The 18,088-nt window shown below is 46.3% G+C and overlaps 1 long non-coding RNA gene across 1 annotated transcript; it reads right to left on the reverse strand.

Annotated features, from left to right (window-relative positions):
• Positions 1-3,545: 3,545 nt before the first annotated feature.
• LOC120674250 lies at positions 3,546-5,208 on the reverse strand. Its single transcript, XR_005675033.1, has 2 exons — positions 4,283-5,208; positions 3,546-3,928 (listed from the first exon to the last, which is right to left on the reverse strand). It is a non-coding gene; the product is annotated as an uncharacterized LOC120674250 (long non-coding RNA).
• Between the last annotated feature and the right edge of the window lie 12,880 nt (positions 5,209-18,088).

Raw genomic sequence — 18,088 nt, forward strand, 5'->3', positions numbered from 1 at the left:
TGTGGTCATGTGAGCAACAGGAGCAAATGTCTCATCATAATCCCGTCCCTGAGTCTGCTGAAATCCTCGAGCCACAAGACGAGCTTTATATCTTTCAATAGACCCATCAGACTTGGTCTTAATTTTGAACACCCACTTGGATGTAATGGGTACAACATGTGATGGTAGTGGAACAAGATCCCAAGTGCCTGTGCGATCAAGAGCAGCCAGTTCCTCAGACATAGCAGACTGCCATTCAGGAATACAAGAAGCTTCTTTATAACTTGTTGGCTCATCAATAACATCATTCACACGCGAAAACCCATATTTATCAGGAGGCTTGACAGTAGCACGATCTCGTAGATTATATCGCAGGCCAACCTGTGACTCATCAATGTTAGTGAAAACATCAACAGCGGGCGCATCAGGACTGGCCAAGGTAGGAGAGCTGGATGGAGACTCTGTGGAGGTAGTGGTATGGTGATGAATATAAACTTGTGTGACAGGTGGTTTGAAAAAGGATGAGAAGGAGGTGGAGTGGGTGGGGATGGTGCAGCAATATCATCAGTGGAGGAAGTATGAGGAAGACACATAAAGGAGGTGGACTCTGTGGGTGAATTAGAAGACCGAGTTGAAGAGTTATAAAAGAAAGGACGGCCCTCAACAAAGGTCACATCACGAGAAATGCGTATGCGACGAGAGGAAGGATAATAACACCGATAACCCTTATGCTCATGATTGTACCCTAGAAAAACACATTCAACAGATTGTACAGTCAACTTAGTCCGCTCACGTGGCGCAAGCAAAACATAGCACGTGCATCCAAAAACACGAAGATGATCATATCGAGGCGGAGCACCAAAAAGTACTTCACCAGGAGATTGACCAGACAATTTGGAGGATGGCTGTCTATTTATGAGATAGACAGCCGTAGAAACAGCTTCAGCCCAAAAATGCGAAGGAACAAAAGAGGAGATCAAAAGTGTGCGAGCTGTCTCTATGAGATGGCGATGTTTGTGTTCTGCAACACCATTCTGGGCATGGGCTCCAGGACAAGAAAGCTAAGCAAGAGTACCCTCAGATGTCAAAAACTGGCAGAAAATATCAGACAAATACTCTCCACCAGAGTCAGAACGAAAAACTCTGATAGGTGTAGAGAACTGGGTGTGAACCATACGGGCAAATGACTGATATATGGAACACAATTGTGAACGATGTTTCATAAAATAAATCCATGTATAACGAGAATGATCATCAATAAAAATGACATAATATTTATGACCACCCTTGGAAACAAAAGAAGCAGGACCCCAGACAGCATAGTGAACAAGGTCAAAAGGCCTAGCAGAATGTGAAACACTAGATGAATATGGAAGTTGTATTTGCTTTCCAATCTTACAACCCTTACAATGAAAGTTAGACTGTACAGAGGTGTGACCTAAGCATCCTGACTCTATCAAGTTGGACAAGCGGGATCCACATAGGTGACCTAGACTATGGTGCCACTGAGCAAAAGATGAAGTGGAAGCCGATGCAGCAGAAGACACATGAGATGAAGACACATTGGATGAAGGAAGACGTAAGGTATCCAAGACAGAGGCTAGGAGCACCTTTACGGCGACGGCCAGTCCCAATCACAGCCCCGCTCTGACGATCCTGAACAAAACAAGATGAGTCATCAAATCCAACAAAGCAATTATGATCTGTAACTTGTCCTACTGAAAGAAGATTCATAGACAGCTGAGGTAAAAAAAAAACATTGGGTACACTAAAACGAGAATCACAGAGCGAACCCTTATGAGTTATGGAGCAAGATGTACCATCAGTGGTCTGAACAAAAGCACCATCCATGGCTGGCTTGTAAGAAGCTAACTGAGACTGATCATATGTCACATGAAAGGAGGCCCCTGAATCAAGAACCCAAGATGGTGATGAAGTAGCAGGGGAAATTGCAGCAACAGATACAGAGCCTCTAGGCTGAGAGCCAATACCATTACTACCAGAGCCTCTAGACTGAGATCCAGTACCATTGTTGCGGGCAGCCCGGGCAGCACGGCGTGCACGAAAATCAGCTAACTTCTCTGGATGCTGAGAGAAACAATTGTCTGAAGTGTGATTGGTCTTGCCACAATGCTTACAAGGCTCTGAAGAGGAAGCCTTGTGTGTACCATATCTCTGAGGAGCTTCCAACACACTAGAGGAACTGAAACCAGGAGCAACTGACATGGATTTAAGACGGGTCTCTTCTGCAAGCAACTCAGACAAGGCCTGTGACATGGTGAGATTAGAAGAACTCTGAAGTAGCCTTGTGCGAAGAGAATCAAACTCAGCTCGAACACCCATAACAAATCTGTATGTAAGGAACTTCTCAATGAATTGATGTGTTGGACATGGATCTGCAGTACACTCGGGCACCATAGAGGTCAATGCACCCACTAGGCGATCAAAAGTGGAATAATACTCATCAATGGACATGTCATGCTGCTCAATGACATGAGTTTGCTGCATGAGAGTATGTAAAAGAGCTCCACTGTCCTGAACATATCATTGTTTCAGATAGTTCCATATGCCTTTGGCTATTTTAAACTTATGAAGACTCATAATTATGGATTGTTTAGTGCTGTTAACCATAGCAGCCATTACTTTTCCATCATTAGTCTCCCAGGTTCTAACAGCATCAGCATTACTACTATCATCTTTAAGCACAGGTTTATCTTCAGACAAATGAGGAAGTAACCCACATCCCCTTAGTGCAGTTTCGACTGAAAAAGCCCATTCAGGATAATTCTGACCATCTAGAGTGATATTAATGACAATGGCATTAATCTGAGACATGATGAAGAGTAGCAGTCTGGGAGACTACCAGATCCACGGAACACTGGAGATGCAGCAGCAAGCAACGAGCAAAAGCAGACAATAGCAGAACCAGGCACAGACAATTTCAGATTCAAACATGGGATAGTAGTCTTGTCGTGGCTCTGCTCCTGTGGGCGGAGGGGCAGGTGTAGCGGACGGTCCGCGCGGAACAGAGGGAGCAGACGGTCCGCGTCAGCGGCGTGGAGAAGATGGTCCAAAAACCGGCGATGAAGAGCTGCCAACGGGCGGGGACGAGCTCCGCGACGAGCGGACGGCTGCGACGGCGGCGCAGAAGGAGGCCGCGACGACGGCGGGAGGAAGATGATGGCCACCTCCAGCAGCCAGATCCGCAACGGGAAAACAGCCACGAGGAAGTGGCCGCGGACGGGCCGCGACGGTGGCCTGAGAGCAGCTGCGACGGGCGGTGGCTCCCGCACGACGGGACAGCGACAAGCGACGACGGCGATGGTAGGGGCGGGCGACGGGAACCCTAACCTTGCTCTGGTGCCATGTTACCTTTTGGGGAAGATACCGAATGCAAAACAGAGGAAGCGTATATATCCAGTAGTGGCCTTATGGGCCTAGAGTATATGGGCCTTAACAAAGCCGTCGTATAGGTGGCACACGGTTAGAGATGAATTGGTAATAGAATCGGGGGAAAAAATTTCCTAAAAAAGGGTTCTTCTCCTAGTCTAAGGTGAGATGCTGCAAAACCTGAACACTACAAGAGTAGTTTCATAACTGTCAGCTTGCAATCGGCTATTGTTTTGGTACAATATACACATCTGAAAACACTACTCATATCGTAGTGCATCACGGAGGTACAGATTATGCTAACTGAAGTAAATAAGAATGAATGAAGTGGTGGGCAAAAAAAGAAAGGAAGAAAAAAATGAGCAGGAACTAAATACAATCTTGCTGGCAGGATTTACATTATAATAGAAAGGGTGAGTACAACAATCCTATAACTGATATATCTCATTAGGCAGTTCCATCAATGTTTCGAGTGAAGCAAGGAAATACTTTGGCCTAGCAGCTTCATTTCCCAGAAAAGGTCAGGAGGGACATGGACTCTGCATGTAGCCATTACACCCTGAAATTGAAATATTCATTCTAGGAGTATCGTACAAACTGTATAGGAACAGTAAATATTCAGTAAAAAATTAGATTAGAAAGAAGATGGATGCTGTTATGCAGAAAGCAATATGTCTTAACCATATAAGTGTTAAGAATCAGAGCTTTCAGAATCAGTTCCTTAAATCACATCATCATGAGCAAATAGCAAAAACTGCCAGCAGAAATATGCAAGCTAGGAGCATTTATATCAGCATTAGCTATAGCAAAAAGAAGGTTTATATTATAATAGAAAGAGTGAGTGCAACAATCCTATAACTGATATATCTCATTAGGCAGTTCCATCAATGTTTCGAGTGAAGCAAGGAAATACCTTGGCCCAGCAGCTTCATTTCCAAGAGAAGGTTAGGAGGGCCATAGACTCTGCATATAGCCATTACATTAATTGAAATATTCATTCTAGGAGTATCCAACAAACAGTATAGGGACAGTAAATATTCAGTCAAAAATTAGATTAGAAAGAAGATGGATACTTTTATGCAGAAAGCAATATGTCTTAACCATATAAATGTTAAGAATCAGAGCTTTCATAATCAGATCCTTAAATCACATCATCACAAGCACATGGCAAGAACTGCCAGCAAAAATATGCAAGGGTATGTAGCTAGGAGCATTTATATCAGCATCAGCTATAGCAGAAAGAAGCACAAGCAGCATCTACAATGGTATGCTATATCTTTTTCATAGTATCAAAGAAGTAATTAACTGAACATAATGTGACAAGTTTATGTGAAGTAGAATCAATCAAACATAGGACTCCAACCCTTGAGAGTAATAGCAAACTAATCTCTAAACTAACAAGACTTCTTAACATAAGTCATAAATACAGTGTGTGTTAGATAACCTGCAATTTCACATTCATAAACCTGGATTTGGTGCGACCAGAACATGTATGGGAACAAAGGACAGCTAGATTAAGAAAAGGAAAGAAAGTTGCTAATACCTGCTACCAATAGCTCTCCAGTCAATACGCATACAGCATGCATTATAAATCATAGAAAAAATAAAAATACAGAACAGAGGAACCAAATCAAGCGTGGGCCTCAAAAGATGCGGGGAGCACGAAGGCAGGCAGGAGGAGCCCGCGCGGCGAGACGGCGGCGGAGAGCGATGGTCAGGCGGACGGTGCGGGAGATCCGCCGGACCTACTTGGACAGGGAGACAGCCTCGATTGCAACGTGACAGGCACGAAGGCAGCCACGCCAAATATAGGAATTTCCGTAGATCAAGAAAAGGAAGGAGATTGCTAGATTTGTGGGAAGGGGAAGAATGAAGTGGGGAAGCTTACGATGGAGGATGGAGAATGCTAGTACCATGGCTTGTCAAAGCGGCGGCCGGCGGGGACGCTGTGGCCTGGGGGGGGGGGGGGGGGGGGGGGGGGGGTCGCGCTCCGAGCCGCGATGGCTCGAGCAGCCGGAGCCGCGCCTCTCCCCGTGGCCAGAGCCACGCCGGGCCCATGCTCCTCGCGACCCCTAGCCGCATGCTGGAGCATTGGACGAGCAGTCCTGCACGGACGGCCGGTGGCAAGGCTCTTGGGCCTTCGGGGCGTTGGAGGAGAGGGGAAGGGAGGTTGGGAACGGGAGGGTTCGAGGGAGGCGCACCTGGCCATCTTGCCCTGCTCGGCGCCTGAAGAGTGTGAGGAAGGGAAGGAGGATCAGGTGCTATGGTCGAAGGCGGCGAGCCTCCTCCTGACTGTGGAGCTATCGGTCCGTCGCGCCGCCGCTGCCGCCACTTTCGGCATCTGCTAGGAATTCAAGCGTAAGGAAGCATCGAGGGATGGCAATGCTTGGATCCTTTACCAGGGAAGATTTTTCCTAGCTACAAGGTACAAGGTACAGTAATGGAACACTAGAAAGTTCCCACCAATAGAATCACAGCGTGCTCAGAAGCTATGCGCGGAAGGCAGCGCTGGTCGGACGATGCGGACCGCACGACGTATATCCAATGGTTGATATCTTTTTTGCTGTCGTGGACGAATGACATTGCGAGGAACGGTGCGTCTTTAATATATAGAAAAAAATCGAAATCAGAAGAAGAAGAAAAGAAAAAAAGAGATAAGATCGATGGATGTCCTAATTTGCTAATTCGATTTCGGTCATGTTTTTCCCACTCCATAAACCCCGTAAACATAAAAAAAAAGTCACATCGAATGTTTCGACACATGCATGGAGTACTAAATGAAGTCTATTTACAAACTTTTTGTATGGATGGGCTGTAAATCGCGAGACGAATCTAATAAGGCTACTTAATCTATGATTTGCAATAGTAATGCTACAGTAACCATCCGCTAATTATGAATTAATCATAGATTAATTAGCATCATTAGATTCGTCTCGCGATTTACAACCCATCTATGCAAAAAGTTTTGTAAATAGACTTCATTTAGTACTTTAAATTAGTAAAATTCTTTCGAAAATTTTTTGTGTTCCAACTAAACAGGGCCTTCGAAAGACTTGGTTTGGATTAGCATCAAGAGAATCTTGATTTGAGGAGATGCAACGCCATTGGAGATGCCGCTGGTGAGCTCGACCTACACAAGAACTGGTTCGTGTCCTACTCTGGGAACTGGTTCGTGTCCTACTCCAGAACTGGTTCGGTTGAGCTCGGAGTGCACGGAGCCGCCACCGACAGTGCGGCTCCGCGCGTCGCTGCGCTCCGACCCCCTCCGCCGCTGCGTGCGGGAGCCCGACCTCCGCCGCCACGAGCGGAAGCCCGAGCTCCGCCGGTACCATGGGGGGAGCAGCTCCGCGTGAGCTGGCCGTCAGCGGAGCTCAACCAGCCGCGCGCAGGCGAGCTCCCTCGACGCGTGAGACGCGGAGCTCAACCGGCCGCACAAGCAGAGTCCGGCGAGCGCGCGAGCTTCCTTCCCGGCGCGAGAAGTAGAGCAGAGTAAGGGGCAACGGGAGGGAGGAAGGTGAGGGGAGCCGTGGCAGCGCATACGACCGGTTAGGCGGAGCCTGGCCCGGCTTATGCGATGGTTTCGGCCGCACAAGTGGAGCCAGGCCAGGGGCCTCAAATTGCACAACGACAGCCTGGCTACAAGGGATATACACCCAATCAAACATAAATTTCTTGGTCTACTGGAGCCTGGTTGGGGGTTATACACCTAACCAAACAGCCCTATAGTGTTTAACTAGGTGTATGACCTGCGCATTTGTGCGGTTAGTATTGAAAATTCACAAATTTTACACCATTTATTCATACTATTTTTTAAAAATGGTACTATTTCTTACCCTAGATCACTTTAATGTTGACAAAAACAGTTCAAATTTGACATACCAAGTAAAAATTTGATTTGTTGTGATTTAATAATATTCTGCATCTATTTTTTTCCTATTTTGATTGAGTAGTTGTTGTTGCCTTTACTTTTTTATTGATAGTACATGTTTGTAACTTATAAATAGCTTTTATTTTTAGAAAAATAATATTAAGAAGCCATAAATTAATATTTATTTTTCTAAACGAATCTAATAACACAACTTTTATGCACCAATCCAGATAATTTTTCTTAGAATAATGGCTTAATATGAGAGTACAACAATGCTTTTGATGAACAAATCGAGTATTTACTTAGTTTCTTGGATGGCTTGTGCAATGGCAGATGCCACAACTCTACTCTCAAGTCGCTCCTTGGCGGTTGATATGGTTTTGCCGACCTCAGCAGATCCTTGCTCCTCAATCCATGTGTTATTTTAGAGTTTTATTTTGTTAAGCTCTAAATGATCTTAGTTGTAATCCAAAGAGCTTAGAAGACGATTATCAGGTGTATATTTATCTACCTTTTTCTCGAGGGAAGTACATACATATCTAGCATGAATCCAATTCTCATATCTCATACAATCGATTCTATCTCGTACTACTAATTTAAATATTTTTTCATTGGTCAAATTTGTTATGTTCTTTCCTTTTTATAGTGAGTAATAGTTCACATGGGAGATAGTTTTTAAAATTAATAAGATTTTTTTTAAACAACAATAGTTGGTATTGATGGATAGACATACGGGTATTTTGGCTAATTTTATCTTAATAACAGTGGTTGATAATTTTTATTTTTATTTTTTTCTGATCAATGTTGGATTTTCTAGGTATTGAGGGTGAACATGAAGGCTTCTTTTGTTGGCCAAATAATACGATAAATCAACTTTATCTTGTACAATTAATTGTTTTATCTTTCTACCAAATTAATATGTTTTTTCTTTTTATAGTGAGTAAGGATTCACATGGGAGTTAGTTTTAAAATTAGAGACGTTTTACACTACTTGGGTGTCGCTTACCGTCGCTTAGACAAAATAGCTATTTTTTTTCTGAATTTTTCATCCAAAGGTAGCATGGTCATTGACCGCGTAGAGGTCCTCCACCTCACCCGCCCGGTAACCCCACAGGAGCAGCCGCCATCGGCCTGCCCTTCTCTGTTCCTCGCAGGCCACCGTGCCCTTTCCTCCCGTCCCTACCGCGACCGGCCTCGCCGAGGCGCACCGCCGCGTTCGCCTTCTCCCCCGCCGCTGCCATGGCCCCCATCGTGGCGTCGCTGCTCGAGGGCCCCGTGCTGCCTCTACTACGCGCTCCTCCACATAGGGCTCACCGGCTCCCCGTGGAACCCCTTCCCCGCCCACGGTAATCTCTAATGCCCCCAGGGCTCCCACTCTCTGGATGGACAAGCAAAGCACTAGAGCAAGCCCGAAAGCACAACAAACCATTATCCAACCCCTGGACATCTGGCCTAACCATACTCGTCACACAACTAATGATAAACATAAGCATGGATAGATAAACTATCAAGATAGCATAACAACCATGAACAAACTCTAGATTATGAATAGAGTACTGACAGAAAGAATACAAAGCCATACTGAGAGCCGAGGATCGCTCAACGACTCCGAGTACGACTTGATTCGCTAAAGGAAAACTAGCCTAGCTCCACTACCCTAAACTAAGAGCAAGAGAGAGCCTTGGTAGAGAGAGAGTGTGAAATGGTGTGTGTGTGTGTGTGTGTGTGTGTGTTGTGAGGGGTGAGATGGGGCCCTACTTATACTAGTGAAGGTCGGTTTCCTGCCACCTACACATACGGAAGGTGATCAGGTGCCTTGGCTTCGACTCCTCCTCGAAATGTACCTGGATGGGAGGCCGGCCAGGTGCGACCGACCTGTGGGGTCGGCCAGCCCCACCTTGCCACCTCTCGTCCTCATCCTTCTCTGGCAGGCTGATTTGTGGGCCCACAACCTTATCCTCTCGTGCATATTTCGTAGCGCCCCCATTTGCTCTACCAGGTGGGCCCTTTTTGTAAGGGAGTGACGCCGATTGCGATCTTCTGTGTAGTTGCATGGTGTCTTAATCGTGTTTTCTTCTTATTTGGCTCTTGCGCCTCTGAAATCATACAAACTCCAAAAATAACTGTGGAACTAGGTTAGTGAAACGTAAATTTGAGTAAGGTGTATAGTTTTCCTTTATTATTAAGTCTAGTTAATGGTCAGAAATTGTACTTAACGACCGTCAACACCTGTCCGCTGCCGCAGTCCAAGGGTGCATCCCTCTTGCACCCGGCCGTCGGGTCGTCTAGCTCCCAGTCTTCCGACGCCGCCACGGAGAAGCCCCTAAGGCAAGCACACAGTGGGACCGTGTCGTCATTGCAGAGCGCGAACGGCCCGTGGGAGGGCAGGCAATGGCAGGCAGCGCGCGGCGGGCCGGACGACGGCGGCGCTGACGCCGAAAGGCGACGGTGGCAAGCCTAGCGTGCGTGCGTAGAGGAAGGACGAGCAGAGGAAATCGATTGGGGATGAACAGAGGACGGAGACAGGGGCGATACACTCAAAACGGGGAAATACAATATGTAAGTGGGCCCAAGTATACAAGAGTGTAGAACATGGTATGAGACAGGTAGATAGAGAATTGTGTGGGCAAATTTCCAATTGGATGAATTGTAAGGGCGTTTTTCTAACTTGTGAAATTTGTAAGAGCGAGGATCCAAATAACCCAAGTAAATGTATGCAGACAAGCAACAAACATCCACATTTTGAAAAAACAGTAAACAAGAGCAAATAGGCATGGTGCAGAGATTGAGTGATTTTTTTCCCATTATCTTTAAAGCAGCAAAATAATCAATGTATATGACAATATGCAGAAGTAGATCAGGTCAAGATAAGCAACAGGATAAACCTAGAAAACTCAAAATTAGCATTAGTTTGGCATCGAGTACAATGTCTTTGGAACAAAAGGCTGTGGCTGGGAAGAGGCTGCTACACGCTGGATCAAATCAAAATAGCTGGAACTCTGTGGCTGCTGCTGCTCTTAGCGCGTGAAGGCTTTGTCGTGCGGCTCCTCCCTCCCCGCTATGCATAAAGCGGCTGGAACACCGACGCCGGGGCACGCCTCCAAATCGTCCCTTCCGCGCCTTTGTTCTTGACCTGCACCACTAAGTTAAAGCAATCAATCGTTAGCATTGTGATCACGGGTAGATGGACCATAAGAAAGAGAAGGGGTGTTACCTACTGTTGAAGGAAGCAAGTCAAACTTCTACACTCTTCTCCACAATTCAAGAATATGATATTTTCCATAGATTTCTCTAGAATATCTAAATAAAATAAATCAAAGATATTTCTAGGACTAGATATTTTCATGGAAGAGTGTAGAATTTAGATCAAGGGCTATGATTTTGCCACATGTCAATAATCCAATGGCCTTGTAACCCTATATATAGAGACTCCCTCCCTTGCCATGCCATTCATCCCATGAGCATGGTAGATGTGTGATGCTAGAAAGTAGTGAGAAGGGTGAGTGCTAGGTTAGCCATAAAGAGAGTGTGTGTTGTGTACCCTTGTGTAATACTACTGTGTTGTAACAAAGCAAGTGTTTTGTAAGTGTTAGTCTCCCAGTTTCTAAGTACTTAATGTATAAGTTGTGATCTATCGTAGGTTGGCTCTGCCATCCGAGATCACATAAGGTATGGGCTTCATTGTAGAAAGTCTCTTCCTCCCGGAAGCCAGCTTCATCTGTTGGTAGGCTTTGCCACCCGGAAGCGAGAAGACGGATCTGCCGTCGAAAGGACCTTATACACTGAGTGGCTAGAAATCGAAAAGACTAACCGGCTCTAGAGTGAGTTGGTGTGTCTTAAGTGTAGGTCCTCAGCTTAGTGGGTGTTAGGGCCACCTCGGTTCCCAACACCTACCACATTCAAAGCAAATCAACTATAGGAAGATAGCCCATCTGGTAGAGATGATGCTGAATAGTAGAGAATACACTATGGAAGTGGACCAAAGTCACCAGCTCTGAGTGCAACAAAGAGAAATCATATAAATCCACACTGTTCCAAGTTGAAAGCCCAGCTGCAATAGCTTCCATTTGGTGGGCTATACGGTTTCTCAAGAATGTCAACAGCTGGTGACTATCGATGACTTTGATCTCATATGGAGTCAGCCCCATCAGTTTCTGACTTGTCAAGCCAGCAGAGTAGAGTGCAGCCTTCTGCGCCGTTGTGAGCCCACGCTGATTGGAGGTGCTGTATGGGACCTCATAGTCAGAGCCACCTTTGAAGTAGAATGTCTCCGAGAGAAGGTAGTTCTGGTTAACACCGTCTCTCCAGTCGGCTCCCCCCATAACAGCTATAACAGCACAACATATTGTATGATATTCTTCAGCAGAAATATTGATTTGCAAGAGATCATGCATATACTTGAACACAGCAGGAGGCAAGACTAGAGGTGTAAGGCTGGCATGCTCCGAGAAGAACTCATGGGCACCAAAGTTAGTCATCATTATCTCTAAAAGCTGATGAATATCATTGGGCACACAAAGGATCCCATTGTCCATGAACAAGTTCTAGATGACTCCCCTCACAACCATGTAATTGCCTTTCAGGCGAATCTGATACGCTGCATCTTCAAGATCATCTTTGGATAGAATGTTAATCCCTCTTAGCTTCACCTTACCGGAGGGAAACACACGAATATGGCCTTCTGTGAAGTCGTCAATGCACCCACCATCTTCTGCAATCTTCTTTAACTTCTTCAAGAGAGACTTTGAGAACTTCTTGCTTATCTCTGATCCACCATCTTCCGCAATCTTCTTTTAACTTCTTCAAGAGAGACTTTGAGAACTTCTTGCTTATCTCTGATGCAACAAAGTAAGTTTTGGATCCTGTCTCACCAGCAAGAAAAGGTACCAGATCTCCATCCACTGAAAACTTATTCATAGCATACGACATCTGATTGTTCAACTTGAAATCATCAACAGAAACTCCAAGATCCACAAACACAAGATGTGTATCATCAGGGTGTCGCAAACCATACTGGTCATACACAAGGTACGACTTAGCAGCACCAGGTGGAGGTGGAGGTGGAGGTTGAGCCATCCTACAAAGAAATGAGGGGGAAAAGCAAATCAATATAAATTTTCGCCATGAAACAAAAAACTAACCATTAACTACAAATTGAAACCCCATGAAGAATCACAAGTCTTAACATGGAAACAGATGCTTATGAAGTTAAATAACCTCTTTCCCATTTATTAAATTCTAAATACAAATTAATCCATTTTTCAACTTTTCTAAAGTTAAGACTTCAGCAAATCAACACTACTTATAAGAATCAGAGTCGAGGCCGATACATCCACCAAGGGAACGGGTGGGCGGGTTTCCGCTTCAGGCCTTCCGAACAATCCTGAAGTTCTTATCTCATCATATGTGGAAGTTTCTCCGAGTAAATCCGGGATCGGATCTATCTTGGGTTGGGTTGTCGGCGTAGTCGGTTCCGATGAGATCGGAGTCGGAGTCAAAGGTAAAGTTGAAGATGGTGCTTGTGCTGATTCCGAGCGTAGTTCCACCTTGAAAGTTCCATCTGTGTTGAAGATCGACGTGAAGGAGCCAAAGTGAAAAATAATGTCTGGAGTTGCTTGATCAGCTGATGCTTGCCGCTTGTCGCCGCTGTTAGTTGATGAAGAGGCCATCTCCGTTGACTTGAAGATCGCCGCCGAACCCCCTACCTGGCGCACCAAGCTGTCGATTTTTTATGTTCGACGCTCTACGACGGGGGTACCAACATAGTAAATTTGTATGTAGGGGTCGATGGGATCGCAACACGATGGTACGAAGCACACAAAGGAACACACAGATTTATAGTAGTTCGGGCCGCAATGTGCGTAATACCACCTACTCCACTGTGGCTTCGTTGATGTTGATGGTGGTATATGTGGTTGTGCAATGATTTGATGGGGTGCCCTATGCCCGCCTTATATAGTCCGGTGGGCTAGGGTTACAATCCGAGTTGGATTCTATCTCTAAGAGATCCGGTATCTGGTGCAACAGATCCGTTCGGTTACAATAAAAGATATCTTCATTATTCGGCTAGCTTCCATGCGGGTACGCCAGGTCTTGGAGTACGCGTCAAGTCTTCAAGAGTCTTCTGGAAGGTGCACCTGGGTCGTGCCCCACCGTATTCAGGTCGAGCCGGGTGTAATTGTATGCCGTATTCCCGGGCCGGGAGGTACCGGGTACCTACCGAACCGACACCGGGGCACAAAGTAGTAAGATTAGTTCTCATAATTATCACATAATTATCAAAAAATGGAATTTGTTGAAAATTTTCTTTCATGCAAAGTTGGTTACCCGATCTGATCATGCAAAGAGGCAATGGCAACGTGATCGTGATCATCCGTGTTACCTCAATTGAAGACTCTCAAGCGAATGTGAAACTAGATGAGGATAATTCTTATATTGAATGGCATGACAGAGACGACTGGGGTGAGCATCATATAGTTTTAAGGGGAAAATATTGCAGATGACTCATGAGAGAATGCAAAATGAAATGAGAATATATATTGTCTTGAATGGCATGATTGACACAACTGAATAACCATCTTAATTTCAAAGAAAAACTTGTAGAAAAACACCCTCATACTTTGTGCAAAGCAAAAACTCCTACTTTGTTACATTTTTTAAAAGACGTGCAAAATGTCCACATCAGCATCCACTAGAACATCGCCCTATCCCTGCGTGCAAAGTGGCCACATCAACATCCACAACCACAAGCCATTATGTCTTCATTCAAAGTATTCGCATTAACAAACCACATCATTTACTTACATAAATTAGAATGCTAAAAATCATCCAGTAACATGTATTACATTACCAACACCATACATATAGATCTCATAATTCTTATTAGTTAACATTATAACGCATTTATATTCCTCCTCTATACCCATGGCAACGCACGGGGAATCCACCTAGTATCTTATAAAAGTACAACCCATGACATGTATCCTCTTGAGCCATGCAAGACCCTTTATGAAAATTTCACTTGATAAAAAAATTAGATAAAGGGAATCTTTATTTCATCAAGAGAATGAAAATGTCCTGGTCTCTACATCCAATGATGTATCTGTGCATTTAAATTATTACAAGTTTCAGTGATAACTGGACTCCTTCCAGCTCACTCGCCTGAGACAAAACCGTGTCTAATCATAAGGAAAGAAACAACAAAAGGTTCCACATCAAGAACATAATCAATTCCTAAATCTCCACCCGTGATGAACAAAAATCTGCATGGTTAGATATTCCAGCGAGCAGAATCCATTTTGCATAGGATCACTTTGGCACAGCCACTGCCTTGAAGGTCTCTACCATTACGTTGAACTTTTCAGCTGGCGGGGCCTCAATGACCTTTTTAGAAGCTAGCTCAAAGGAATGGCAAGTGTCAACAAATTTCTTCTCGTCTCCGGTCTCCTGGGCCTTACCAAGCATGCTTGTAACATACAGTTGTTGCTCCGCCGCAGCTGCATGGACTTGAACCTTTTTTTCTGGTGGCGCAGCAGCTTTGACACCTTCCATAGCCTCCTTCAATTTTGTTTCCATGTTACTCACGGACTTCCTAGCGCTGGCCCATTCCGCAGGTATTTCAGTGGCTTCTGCGAAGGTGATAGCAAATAGGATAAGTAGGATGATCTTGGCCATCGCCATTTTTGTTGAGAGGAAATTCAAGAAGATGGTGCTCGGAGGTGTTGATGAGTATCTTGCCTTTTAATGATGGACACCGTTACTATAAATAGTGAATGATCGTGGTAGTGTAGGGCCAAGAGAGATTCATGGGAGAGCTAGGGTGTGTGATGGGTCCAAAATTGGCTACCACCATGCATTGTGGTGTTTGGGGGGTACTACGCGTTTAACGCTCTCTCTCCTCCTCTCATGCCTTAACCAAGCAAGAAATATGTGGTTGGCCATTATTCTACACAAAACTGTTTTTATATTATTAAGTTGGTACCCAAATGAAGAATATATCCAGGGTGTACTCGCACCAATGGTTGACGAATTCGCATACCCTGCGGTCAGAGGGTCAAGCGCGTGGCGAGGATTATTCAGAGATACCGCACGCTGCACAGGGCACCGTGGTTTCCGGCGCGAGGCGAGGCCGCCGGCCTGACGAGTCTAGGCGGTACCGCCCTGTCGTGGACGTACTACGCCCAAGTCGCCGAGGTTGAAATAATCACGCTGTATGCATTCATGTTATGTCACTAGACCGACCCCGGCGTGATGGAGGCGGCCTGGAAAAATATTAGACAAGTAACGCTACTCCCTCCTGTTCGAGCCCGTGCTCCGCGAGGCCATGGAGAGCTGCTCAGAGAGCAGCAGTAGGCAGACAGATGCCTCTGCCGCGCGTACAGTTTGTTTTCATTTCACACGACCTTCTTTTTAGCAAGTAGGCTTTGCTCGGTTTCTCGATTCTTTTTCTATTTTTTTGTGTTCTTTTAAAGGAAAAAAGGGTTATAAATCGAAGGTTTACATGACATTTGCATCTACATTCTGCTACATGCACAAACAAATTTCATTCGAATTTGGTTGGCAACCACTGGCGACCAAAGCTCATGGGCGCTGCTACCCCTATTGCGTGGCCACCTTAGAGAAAGTTTACCACGGGACAAGCTCGAAGTATTATGTAAAAGGACAAAAAGAAGTAAAAGAAAGTGATTTTGGCTGGTAAAAAGTGTTTCAGTAGTGCTCTGTAATAGAGAAGAAATCGGAATAAATCAAAATAAGCCCAAAGCAGACACATTGACAGTTTGTGTTTAAAGTTATTGGCAGATACAATAAGAGTAGGTGAATAATTATATTGTTGACATGGATGCCCCCACCTGTGCCTTACCAGCTGGCTTAGCAGACCATACATATGTTTCTGACTCTGAATGCACGAGTTTTTTTTTCCTTTTTCTTTTGTTGTTTCGGCAGAAAAGAATGGGCACATGCCCTCGGTTTTCCTTCTCAATCGCGACACAGACGCAACATCTCTCTCACATGAGCCTAGATATCACGTATAGATGGCCAGGCAGCCCGAAACTCACAGGCCCGGCCCAAGCACGACGATTTTGGCCCGGCCCAAGCACGGCCTGGCCCAGTCCAAACCGTGCCCGGGCTTGGGCCGTACCCCCCGCCCGTGGGCCGGCACGGCCCGGCACGGAGTTAGCAGGCTGGCCCGAAGGCGGCCCTCTAACTCCAACGGCCGGCAGCCAGGCCGACCCAGCCCACCCCGCGCGGCCGCGCCACCGTATATAACCCCGACCCCCGTCCCCGACCGCCCAGCTCCCAAACCCTAAATTCCCCACTCGCCTCGCCTCCGATCCTACCCGCCCGACCGAAACCCTAGCCCCTCTCGCCTCGGCGGCTCGGCGATTCTCCTGCTCCTGCTCCTCCTCCGCCACCACCCGCCGCCCTCTCCCTTTTCCTCCGGTTTCCGGTGAGTAGATCTCCGGCTCCTCCTCGCCTTGGCTCTCCGGTCTCCGCCTCCGATCCGACCCGCCCGAAACCCTAACCCCCACTCGCCATGGCAGCTCAGCGATTCTCCTCCGCCTCCTGTGAGTAGATCTCCGTCTCCTCCTCGCCTCCGGGCGATTCCCCTCTGCCACGCCACGCCACCGTATACCCCCCACCCCACCCCGGGTCCCTGGCACCCCCCTGCTATGCTCCCTACTGTCGTCCTCTCTTCTCTCTGCGGCTCCGAGCTCCGATTGCACAGGTACTCCGTATTCCCTAACCCGAACCCTCGCCGAACATCCATCTCTTGACTTCTTGAGTCTTGACTGACTTTGTTCTTGACCTTCTTCTTGCGTAGGTCTCATGGATTCGGGGCCGCCGGCCATTGAGGCAAGGAGCTACCGAGGGCGAAGGCAGGCTGCCGCCTGAGGTCGTCGTGATGGACGACATGGAGGAGTACACCGTCAACGACAACCTCAGGGCGTGTGGCCTACCCGGCGATGACGACGACAACGACACCACTGCCGACACTGAGGTATTGTTCGATAGCGCTGTTGCTCCGATCAATGTCGATGGCATTGCTAATGCTGGTGGTAGAGGTGATGGCGTCGGCGGATCGGCGACTCCGACGCCAACCTCGACGCCTTCTGCCTCTTCTACCGAGCAGGCCGTGTTCAAGCATGCCAGATCTGGTGCTTGGTGGGACTTCGAGCAGATCTTCGAGACCTTGCCCTCAGGCAAGCAGGTACGAATCGCTGCTAAGTGCTGCCACTGTAGTCATGTTCTTTCTGGCCATTCTTCTGCTGGTACTGGCCACTTGCTTCGTCACCAGAAACAATGCCTTAAGAAATCTAAGCATGCTGCTTTAGTGCAGTCGCGCCTTCAGTTCAATGGCGATGGTTATGTCAGTGGCTGGGAGTACAAACCTGATGTTGCTCGGAGAGGGCTGTGTCGTTTGATTTCCAGACTTGATTTGACTCTAGGTTTTGGTTGTGAAGAAGATTTTGAGGAGTACATCCAGCGTGCTCACAATCCTCGTTTTTCTAGAGTCTCTAGGCAAACCACTACTAGAGATTTGGAAAAAAATACTTTCTTAAGCGTGGTACTTCTCTAATTGAATCCTTGCGTACCGTTTCATCTGTTTGCCTCACTTCTGACATTTAGTCTGGCAACGCTAAGGAAGACTATCTTAGTGTTGTTTGTCATTTTGTTTCTGCTGATTGGGAGTTAGAGAAGAGAGTCATCGGGCTTAGGCTCATTGATTGCTCACATACTGGTGTTAACATTGCTGAATGTGTTGAAGCTGTTGTTCATGAGTTTGGTTTGACTGATAAGATCTTTACTGTGACCCTTGATAATGCTTCTTCTAATGCCAGAGCTATGGCT

Source organism: Panicum virgatum, chromosome 5N (assembly GCF_016808335.1).
Source record: "Panicum virgatum strain AP13 chromosome 5N, P.virgatum_v5, whole genome shotgun sequence".
NCBI lineage: Eukaryota > Viridiplantae > Streptophyta > Magnoliopsida > Poales > Poaceae > Panicum > Panicum virgatum.